The 10,266-nt window shown below is 45.8% G+C and overlaps 1 long non-coding RNA gene across 1 annotated transcript; it reads left to right on the forward strand.

Annotated features, from left to right (window-relative positions):
• Window positions 1-3,448: 3,448 nt before the first annotated feature.
• Window positions 3,449-7,202, forward strand: LOC140482582 (uncharacterized). Its single transcript, XR_011961750.1, has 3 exons — window positions 3,449-3,553; window positions 4,200-4,242; window positions 6,839-7,202. It is a non-coding gene; the product is annotated as an uncharacterized lncRNA (long non-coding RNA).
• Window positions 7,203-10,266: the final 3,064 nt, after the last annotated feature.

Here is a 10,266-nt window from a genome sequence, read left to right on the forward strand (position 1 = left end):
ACCATGGGTGAGGAAATTTCTCCTCGTCTCTGTCCAAAATGCCCTACTGCGTATCGCGAGGCTGTGACTCCTTAATGTGGACACAACCCCAGCCCCTCTCCCCACCTTGCCATCCAGGAAAATCATCATCCTTGCATCCAATCTGTCCAACCAGCCCCCTGTCAGAATTTTACATGTCTCTCTGAGGTCCCCTCTCATTCCTGTAAACTCCAGTGAATACCCGCCCTGTTCTCCCAATTTCTCCATCAATTAGAAACCTACCAACTTGGTACGAATTGCTATGAATGTGTTAAAACACTTGGAAAATGCTATCCTCGTTGATTTAGAGATAACTGGGTTTTAACAGTGTGCTACTTGATAATTCCATAAACAAACTCTGGCCCAGAAAAAAATTTGGTTTTGGATTCATAAAACATCAAGTTGCCTAATCTTTGTTTAAAAAATTGTCTAGAGTTTGAAAATAAGTTATTAAATGTGCTTCAAGATATTTCAGCTTCTACCTTAATCTTATGCCCCAATTTTGTGTTGGTTTTTGTCAAATTTCTAAAGTGAATAGGAAGACCAGCTTGTTACTTCCTGGTTGGCTGTCCATGGGAATGCTTCGAGGTGATTGGTTGCTTCACTTTTTGATGGTATCCCTTTTGTTTGGCACTTTGAGATCCCCCTCTGTCTTCAGGTACCATGAAGAGGCATTGGAAACCATAGGCTTCTGCAAGATGTATACAATTAATAGTTGGGGCCCTGGGTAGTGTTGTAGAACAGAGGGACCTGTGGGTTCAGGTATATAATTCTTTGAATTTTGCATCACATATCGGCTGAGTGGTTGAAAAGGTGTTGAGTGCAGTTGCCTTCCTTTCTCAGTTCTTTGAGTATCGGAGTTGGGAAGTCATGTTGAGGTTGTACAGGACATTGGTGAGGCCTCTTCTGGAACACTGTGTCCAATTCTGGTCACCCTGATATAGGGATAATGTTTAATTTGATTCCCTACCGTGTGGAAACAGGTCCTTTGGCCCAAGAAGTCCACACCGACCCGCTGAAGAGCAACCCACCCAGACCCATTCCCCTACACCTAACACTACGGGCAATTTAGCATGGCCAATTCACCTCACCTGCACATTTTTGGACTGTGGGAAGAAACCAGAGCACCCAGAGGAAACCCATGCAGACACGGGGAGAATGTGCAAATTCCACACAGACAGTTGCCCGAGGCAGGAATTGAACCCGGGTCCTTGGCACTGTGAGGCAGCAGTGCTAACCACTGAGCCACCGTGCCGCCAATATTATTAAGCTAGAGAGGGCTCAGAAGAGATTCACCAGGATGTTGCTGGGTATGGAATGTTTGAGTAATAAAGAAAGGATGTATAGGCTGAGACTTTGTTCAGCAGAGCACTGGGGTTTTGGGAGGTGACCTTATAGAGGTCTATAAAATCATGAGGGCTATAGATAGGATTAATGGTAGGTATCCTTTCATCAGGTGGGGCATTTCAAGAAGATGGGGCAAAATTTTAAGATGAAAAGAAGGTGATTTAAAAAAGACATGGGGGACAAATTATTTTATTCAGAGGCTGGTTCGTATGTGGAATGAATTCCCAGAGAAAGTGGTGGATGTGGGTACAATTACATCTGTTTCCAAACAGTATGAGTCTATGACACTATGGCTCCATGGTTATGGTGGGCAAAGTACTACAGTGGTTTGCCATTGTCTTTTGTTAATCGCTGACCAGAAAACCCTCCAAATCTTACCACCTGCCATTGCTGTATGTTGGAAGGATTTACAAACTGGTACTCAATCAGTCAGGCTCTGTTATAAAACCATATTACAAAACGTACTGGACAAGGACTTGAACTTAGAGGTTCCGACTCAAAGGTGAGGACACTCAGGAGATCTTTCCAGGGATAGCCGAGAGCTGCCAAAGTGAAGTTAATATTGGAAAAACTAATGTCGATGCCTTGGTGTGTGTGGGATCTTTGTGGGCAGATTTTTTTTCTCTTCAATGTCACTAATGAGCATTCTCCAGGCTGTTGGATCCATTCTGTGATTACCGTTTGGCAGGACGATGACTAGCTAGCTCAGCAAAATAACCTGTTCCATTGACAAGCCCCCCACACACAGAAGACAATCACCAGATGCCAATCACCCAGATGCCAGCCATCACCCAGATTCCAGCCATCACCCAGATTCCAGCCATCACCCAGATGCCAGACAATCACCCAGATGCCAGACAATCGACAGGTTGCGCTGGGGAGGGTCAGCCAGATCCCACACTGAAGTGGAGGACAAATCTCTGAGTCAAAAGTGGAGAAAGTTAAAAAGCACTCAAGACCTAGCTTTCGGAGCATTGGTGCTTCCAAAAATACCTGTTGGACTATAACTTGGTGTTGTGTGATTTTTAACTTTGTCCATCCACGTCCAACACCAGCTCCTCCACATTAAAGTGGGAAAGTTAGACAAACAGTTGGAGAGAGTGAGGAAGTACAAGACACAGACCTGGTGGTAGTGTTTCAGAATGTTCTCTTCATTCATTCACAGGATGAGGGCATCACTGACTATGTATTGCCCAGAGGGCAATTAAAGAGTCAACCACATTGGCTGTGGGTCTGGAGTCACATGCAGGTTAGACCAGGTAAGGACAACAGTTACCTTCCCTAAAGGGCATTCGTGAAGCGGATGGGCTTTCCCAACAATGGATTCATGGTCGTCACTAGACTTATTTTTACATGGAATTCAAATTCCACCATTTACCGTGACTGGACTCGAACCCAGTTCCCCAGAATCGGGATGAGCAGCCTGGCTATAATACCATTGGACCATCTCCTGCCCAGTAACTGATCAGAGTTTCTGGAAACACAGCTGAAGGGTGCGTATGATGAGCCATGCAATGGGAAGGTGGTGATACTGAATTGTTAAAATCTCAAGCTGGGTGGCCCAGAAAGAGCACGGCTGATCCTTCTTCTTTTTGAATCTCAACAGTAAAACAAACGCTTTATTTTTTTGGGCTGCACTGTGAGTGATCTCAAACAGTTTCTCTGCAGCCTCTTGGCTGTGTAGCCAACCATCAATGCAAGTAGACCGTAGCATGTACAAACACTGTCCATTTGTTGTACTGATGCTAATCTGTGCCATCCCACAGACACAGGAGAAGAATACAAACTGGTTTTTGTGTGATTTGGTTGAACAGAAATGAACACTATGGGAGAATCGCACTAATTGCAGTAATCGGTGAGGAATGTTGGAGCAGCCATGATCCTACTAAATGGCAGAACAAGTCCTTGGGGCCAAATGGCCAACTTCTGCTTCCTATGGCCCTTATCAGTTACTAGGAGGACTTTAATTGTAAAGACAAAATAATCACAATGCGTTTTGGAGAGGCGTTACCAGACTTGGAACATTAACTCTGTTTCTCTCTCCACAGACACTGCCAGACTAGCTGAGTCTCTCCAGCAATCCCTGTGTTTGTTCAAGATCATCTTAAAATGTGTCTAATTGCCATTAATAAGAACGCTTTGCAATGAAGCTTCCAAACAGCAGATTCAACACAGATCATGTCTTCAGGTAATTTTTTTCCGTGATAGTTTAATGTTATCACTGGCGCCTCCTCTCTGATTACACTCTGACATTTAAAAAGAGCTGATGTACTGATAGAAAATTATGGGAAATCCCAATTGCTGTATTTCCCAGGCCAAGTCAATGACTCAGAATTTATAATTATCAAAGTCGATGGCTTACAAATGGTTTCCTGACTAGACAAGTGACCCTTTTGGGCCTCAGTCAACTGCTCGTAAAGTGGAGCTTGTGTTTTCCACAGACATGTTGTTTTGAAAAGTGTAATGACTTGTGTCCATGTCAATCTGCAGACAGGGATTTACATTATTTTCATGTTTTAGATGGACCCGGATTCCATGTATCTCCACGTTTATCAATGGGGCACATCTCACATTCACTCGCAGAACTACAGACAGATATAATCATTTCCCACGCCCAAGCCACTGACAAAGGCTCAACTGCAGAATGTGCCATTAGATCTGAATAAAACAGTCCCTTTTCACCCTAGATGTCACATACCATAAGTTAGCCCATAACAGGAATGAAGAGGTGAATTCCATTTGAACAAACCCATCAATTCAAGAAAATATTAACATTTATCCACTTGTAGTATTCAGCTGCATTTCCAAAGTTAATTTAAGGTTTTTGCTTCCAGTGCCTTATATGAAAGTCCATTCTAAAGACCGATCAACCTTTTGGTAAGTGTTTTTTTTTAAAGAGTATTATCCTTCTGATCTGTTTTTCCATTGATTTGGGAATGCAATAATGTTTGAGTGTAAAGAATATGACCCTTTGAGGTGTGAGGTGATCATAGATAGATATTAGTGTCGTAGCGTCAGAGAGATACACAACATGGAAACAGACCCTTCAGTCCAACTTGGCCATGCCAACCAGATTTTCTAGATTAATCTAGTACCATTTGCCAGCATTTGACCCATATCCTTCTCAACCCTCTTATTCATATACTCATCTAGATGCCTTTTAAATACTGTGATTGTACCAGCTTTCATCATTTCGTCTGGTAGCTCATTCCATACATGCACCACCCTCTGCGTGAAAAAAGTTGCCCCTTAGGTCTCTTTTATATCTTTCCCCTCTCACCCTAAACCTATGCCCTCTAGTTCTGGACTCCTCCACCCCAGAGAAAAGACCTTGTCTATTTACCAAATCCACATCCCTCATGATTTTTAAAACCTCAATAATGTCACCCCTCAGCCTCCGACGATCCAGGGAAAATAGCCCTGTCAGCCAATCAGAGGGCCACCGGGATGCCAGGAGACAATACCAGACTAACCACATGAGTGCATGCGGAGAAAGTGAGGACTGCAGATGCTGGAGATCAGAGTCGAAGCATGTGGTGCTGGAAAAGCGCAGCAGGTCAGGCAGCACCCGAGGAGCAGGGGAATCGACATTTTGAGTATGAGCTTTTCATCACACGAATGCACGCTGACTGTGGCAAGGCTCACATGATCGAACAGGCTCCAAAGTGAGACCGGGTAGGATCACAGCCAACAATGCAGCCCTCCCTCATGAGCTCAATGTATTCGACATCCGTTTTGAACAGAAGGCCGGGTGAAGTGATGTCAGCTGGCTCTGCCAGCATCGGGTGCACCTTTACCCACGGTCACCACCGCAGAGGCTCAAAATGTGTCACTGGAAAAGCGCAGCAGGTCAGGCAGTATCCAAGGAGCAGGAGAATCGACGTTTCGGGCATGAGCCCTTCTTCAGGAATCTGAAGAAGGGCTTATGCCCGAAACGTCGATTCTCCTGCTCCTTGGATGCTGCCTGACCTGCTGCGCTTTTCCAGCAACACATTTTCAGCACTGATCTCCAGCATCTGCAGAGGGTCAGATCAGCCCACTGGAGGGTGAACCCATGCACAGCGACTGTGCCCAGCTGTGCACCCTGATCCTGTGTGGACCAGCTGCTAGGAGTCTTCGCAAACCTCTCCTTACTCGGATGTGAGGTTCCCACCTGCCTCAAAAAGGCCGCCATCATGTTGGTGCCAAAGAAAAATTGGGTAACGTGCCATAATGGCTACCACCCAGTAGCTCTGACAGCCATCATTATCAAGTGTTTCAAGAGGTTAGTAACATAGAACAAAGAATATAGAAAAGTACAGCACAGAGCAGGCCCTTTGGCTCACGATGTTGTGCCAAGGATTAATCCTAATGTAAAATAAAATAACTTAACGTAATAATGTAATGGCACACATCGGCTCCAGCCTCCCAGATTGTCTTGATCCTCTACAATTCGCTTACTGACACAATAGATCCACAGCAGACACCATCTCGCTGGCCCTATACTCATCCCTGGAACATCTGGATAGCAGGGACGCCCACATCAGACCTATTTATTGGCTTAGCCTCGCTTTTAGCATCTAATTTCTAACAAAAGTCACTGTAATCTCCAAGTGTTTGGACTCTGTCGTCCCGTCTGCACCTGGATCGTCAACTTCCTGACCCACAGAGCACAATCAGGAAGAATAAGTGGCAATGCCTCCTCCACAGCAATCCTCAACACTGCTGCTCCACAAGGGTGCGAACTCAGCTCCTTACAACACTCCTTATACCCTCACGGCTGTGTGGCCAAATTCAGCTCTGACTCCATGTACTACCTTACTGATCACACTATTGTAGTAGGTCAGATTTCAAACAACAATGAGACAGAATACAGGAAAGAGACAGACAGCTTAGTGGCACAGCATAAAGATAACAATCTCTCCCTCAATGTCAGCAAAATGAAGGAGCTAGTCATCAACTTCAGGAAGCAGAGGTGAGGACACATCCCTGTCTGTATCGGTGGTGCTGAGGTGGAGATGGTTGAGAGCATTACGTTCACAGGAGTAAATATCACCAACGAGCTGGACGGCATGGTGGCTCAATGGTTAGCGCTGCTGCCTCACAGTACCAGGGACCTGGGTTCAATTCCCGCCTTGGGTGACTGTCTGTGTGGAGTTTGCACATCTCCCCCATGTCAGCATGAGTTTGCTCCAGTTTCATCCCACAGTCCAAATATGTGTAGGTTAGGTGAATTGCCCATTCTAAATTGCCTGTAGTGATATGGTGCATTAGTCAGTGGTAAATATAGGGGAATGGGTCTGGGTACATTACTCTTCGGAAGGTCAGTGTGGACTTGTTGGGCCAAAGGCCTGTTTCCATACTGTAGGAAATCTACTCGAATCTGTCCTGGTCCACCCATGCTGACACTACTGTTAAGAAAGCACACCAACATCTCAACTGCCTCAGAAAGAAATTTGACATGTCCACAATAACTCTGACCAATTGTTTATAGGTGCACCACAGAAAGCATCCTATCCAGATGCATCACAGCTTGGTATGGCAACTGCTTTGCCCAAGACCACAAGAAATTACAGAGAGTTGTGAATGCAGCCCAGTCCGTCATGAAAACAAGCCTTTCTTCCATTGACTCCATCTACACTTCCCACTGCCTTGGGAAAGCAATCAACATAATCAGAAACCGCTCCAATCCTGGTTTTATTGTCTTCCATCGTCTTTCATCAGGCAGAAGGTACAAAGGTTTGATTACACGTAACACAGATTTAAGGACAGCTGTTTTCAGACTTTATGAATGAACCTCTCATATATCAGAGCTGATCTCTCTTTGAACCTTCTCTGTAGCTATAACACTGAACTATATACCCTGATGTACTTGTGCAAGGTATGATTTGTCTGGTTAGCACACAAAGCAATACGTTTCACTGTATCTTTGTACATGTGACACGAATAAACCAAATCGAAATCAGAGTGGAAGCACACCATCCTCTCAACTAGGAATGGCTGGGGAGTCTGGGAGTGTCAAGTCATGTCCAGCAAGACACCACTGGAAGGTTTGTGAGGCAGGTTGGTGGTGCCATGGTCAAGTGGGCAGCCCCCTCCGCGGGCCAAGAAATACCCGAGTGACAGAGACTCCCTCAAGCCTCCCTGCAAGGATCCACCAGGCCCAGCACAGTAGCATTGGGAAGAGGCAGTATGCTAGCCCCATAAATGGATCAAATGGCCTCTGTGAGTGACAGTCTCCTTCCATCTTCCCTGCCACCTGCCTGCTTTCCCTCGCCATGTAATGGGCACTCCTCACCAACACTCCTCAACTCATTCCTGGAATGCTGCCCTCAGCCTAGAGATTTCCAATTGGGGAATTGTAGTGGGGGATGGGGTTGGGGTTGGAATCTCAACATCTGGAGCATCATAACATCACTGCCAGATTTCCTCAACATTCAGGATTCAGGGAAGACCGATGTGGAACATTGGGGTCTTCCGCACCACTGGAATCACCAGAACCCAGGCCATTCCCGATGCTCTCCAGGTGACAGTGGAGCAGCTGAGAGGTTGCTACTTTTTCAACCACTCGACAATTTGAAACGCACGGATATTCCAGCCGGTTCTAATTAGCATTTTCGTTGCGGCATTTTAAACATCATTTAATCCTTAAAACAATAATGAGCTCTCTATGTTTTCCTACCCGACCACTGTTAATCTATGCACAGCTTTGATGATACAGTGACTCACCCCTCTCTGCTTACACATCTAAACAGCAGCAAATGGGAGGGTGTGACTGATGGAGAGTGGCCCCCAGCGCTTGTTCCCAATTACCCAATGTGGGGGCAGTTCTATAGAGACTAAGGGGTGATATTGATTAGAGCCATTTAAGTTCCACGTGATAGCGTGGTGTCAGCTGAGGCTGAGCTAGCTCGTCATGGAGGGCGTCCTGATGATGGGCTTCTGCCCAAAACATTGATGCTCCTGCTCCTCGGATGTTGCCTGACCGGCTGTGCTTTCCCAGCACTATACCTTTTGACTCTGGATGATATGTCCATTCCCACAATCGGAAGAGTGTGAACCTGAGGCTGAGACTGAAGAACAACACTGTGGTGCAACACTGAAAGATTACTGCGTCCTGGGAGATACCATCTTTCAGGTGGTGATTGATTTCAGATGTCCCACCCCCCTTCCCCACTTCTCAGATGGCCCATGGAGCTATTTTGAAGATAAATACTGGGAGTATCCCTTGACCAGCATTTATCCCTCAGTAAACGTTGCAAACCATTGCTATTTGTGGGAGCTTGCTGTGCATAGATTGGCTTTTGTGTTCCTGACATTGCTGGGGTGGCACAGTGGCTCAGTGGTTGGCACTGCTGCCAGGGAACTGGGTTTGATTCTTCCCTTGGGTGACTGTCTGTGTGGGGTTAGCATGTTGTCTGCGTGGGTTTCCCCCCACAGTCCAAACCTGTGTGGGTTAGGGTGGATTGGCCATGGTGTCCAGCAAAGTGAAGGCTAGGTAGATTCGCCATGGAAAATATAGGGTAGGGGGGATGGGTTGGATGCTTTTTGGAGGGTCAGTGTGGATTTAGTGGGCCGAATGGCCTGCTTCCACTCTCATATGCTATGAACTCTCTATGAATAGTGGCTATGCATCCTAATCACATAGCACTTTGAGACATCTGGCGATTGCAAGAGGCATGATACAAATTCAAGTCCTTCTTATATTGGAAAACAAAACATAGATCATGCATCAGACCACAGGGCTGGAGATGTTTCTTACAGAATGTACTGAGCCCACAGAAGTACTGCCAGAATCTCTCCCCACATCCCAGTGTTAAGTGGCTCTCTAGTGTTAGTAATGGAGGCCAGACCGGATGCAAGCAGCCAACTTTCAGTTATATTTAGTGTGTGGTATGCTCTGTCAGCATCACCAGAGCACATTAAATTGCAAGAACATAAGAGAGTTGCAATCTCAGATCCAGAGCAACGGCAATAAGGGCAGGGAGAAAAGCCGAGAGGAAACAGCTCTGTTTTGAAGGGGACCTCCTCAAAACGTGCAAGATGTTTCATGGTTCAGAAAACATAGCATCAGTCACTCAGACCTGTTCTCCCATTCACTTTTGGATTATCTGTACCTTAACTCTATTTATCCCAATTTAGATCCATATCCCTCAACAACATTACCCAGTAAGAATCTATCAGCACAAGTACTACTTTCGGCAAATGCTGGAAATATGAATTTAACAAGGTGAGAGAGGAAACCAGGAAAGTGGGAAGTAAGGCTCAGAGAATGAAGACTAGAGGCTACAAAGGCAGCAAAACATCCAAACTAAAGGCTCTGTATCTGAATGTGCACAGCATTCTTCAGCAAGTAAATTATTTGAAAGCGCACATTGAAGGTAAATATATGTCATTAGATAATCATTGCATGCCTACAGGATGAAAAGGATTGGGCCCTGAATATTGAGGCAACTTGAATTTTACAATAAATTAGGAAGCATTTACTCTGAAAATGGGAATGGTCTGGAATGGTCTGGCCAGCTGGGTATTGGACATGAAAACAGTAGGATTGCTGGGGTGGCACAGTGGCTCAATGACTAGCACAGCTGCCTCACAGCACCAGGGTCCCAGGTTCGATTCTTCCCTCAGGTGACTGTGTGGAGTTTACACATTCTCTCTGGGTCTGCACTGGTTTCCTTCCACAGTCCAACGATGTGCAGGTTGAGTGGATTGGCCATGGGAAATTGTCCCATTGTGTCCAGGGATGTGTAGGCTAGGGTGGATTGACCATAGGAAATTGTCCCATTGTGTCCAGGGATGTGTAGGCTAGGGTGGATTGGCTGTGGGAAATTGTCCCATTGTGTCCAGGGATGTGTAGGCTAGGGTGGATTGACCATAGGAAATTGTCCCATTGTGTCCAGGGATGTGTAGGCTAGGGTG

The sequence above is a fragment of the Chiloscyllium punctatum genome, chromosome 11, assembly GCF_047496795.1.
Source record: "Chiloscyllium punctatum isolate Juve2018m chromosome 11, sChiPun1.3, whole genome shotgun sequence".
Lineage (NCBI taxonomy): Eukaryota > Metazoa > Chordata > Chondrichthyes > Orectolobiformes > Hemiscylliidae > Chiloscyllium > Chiloscyllium punctatum.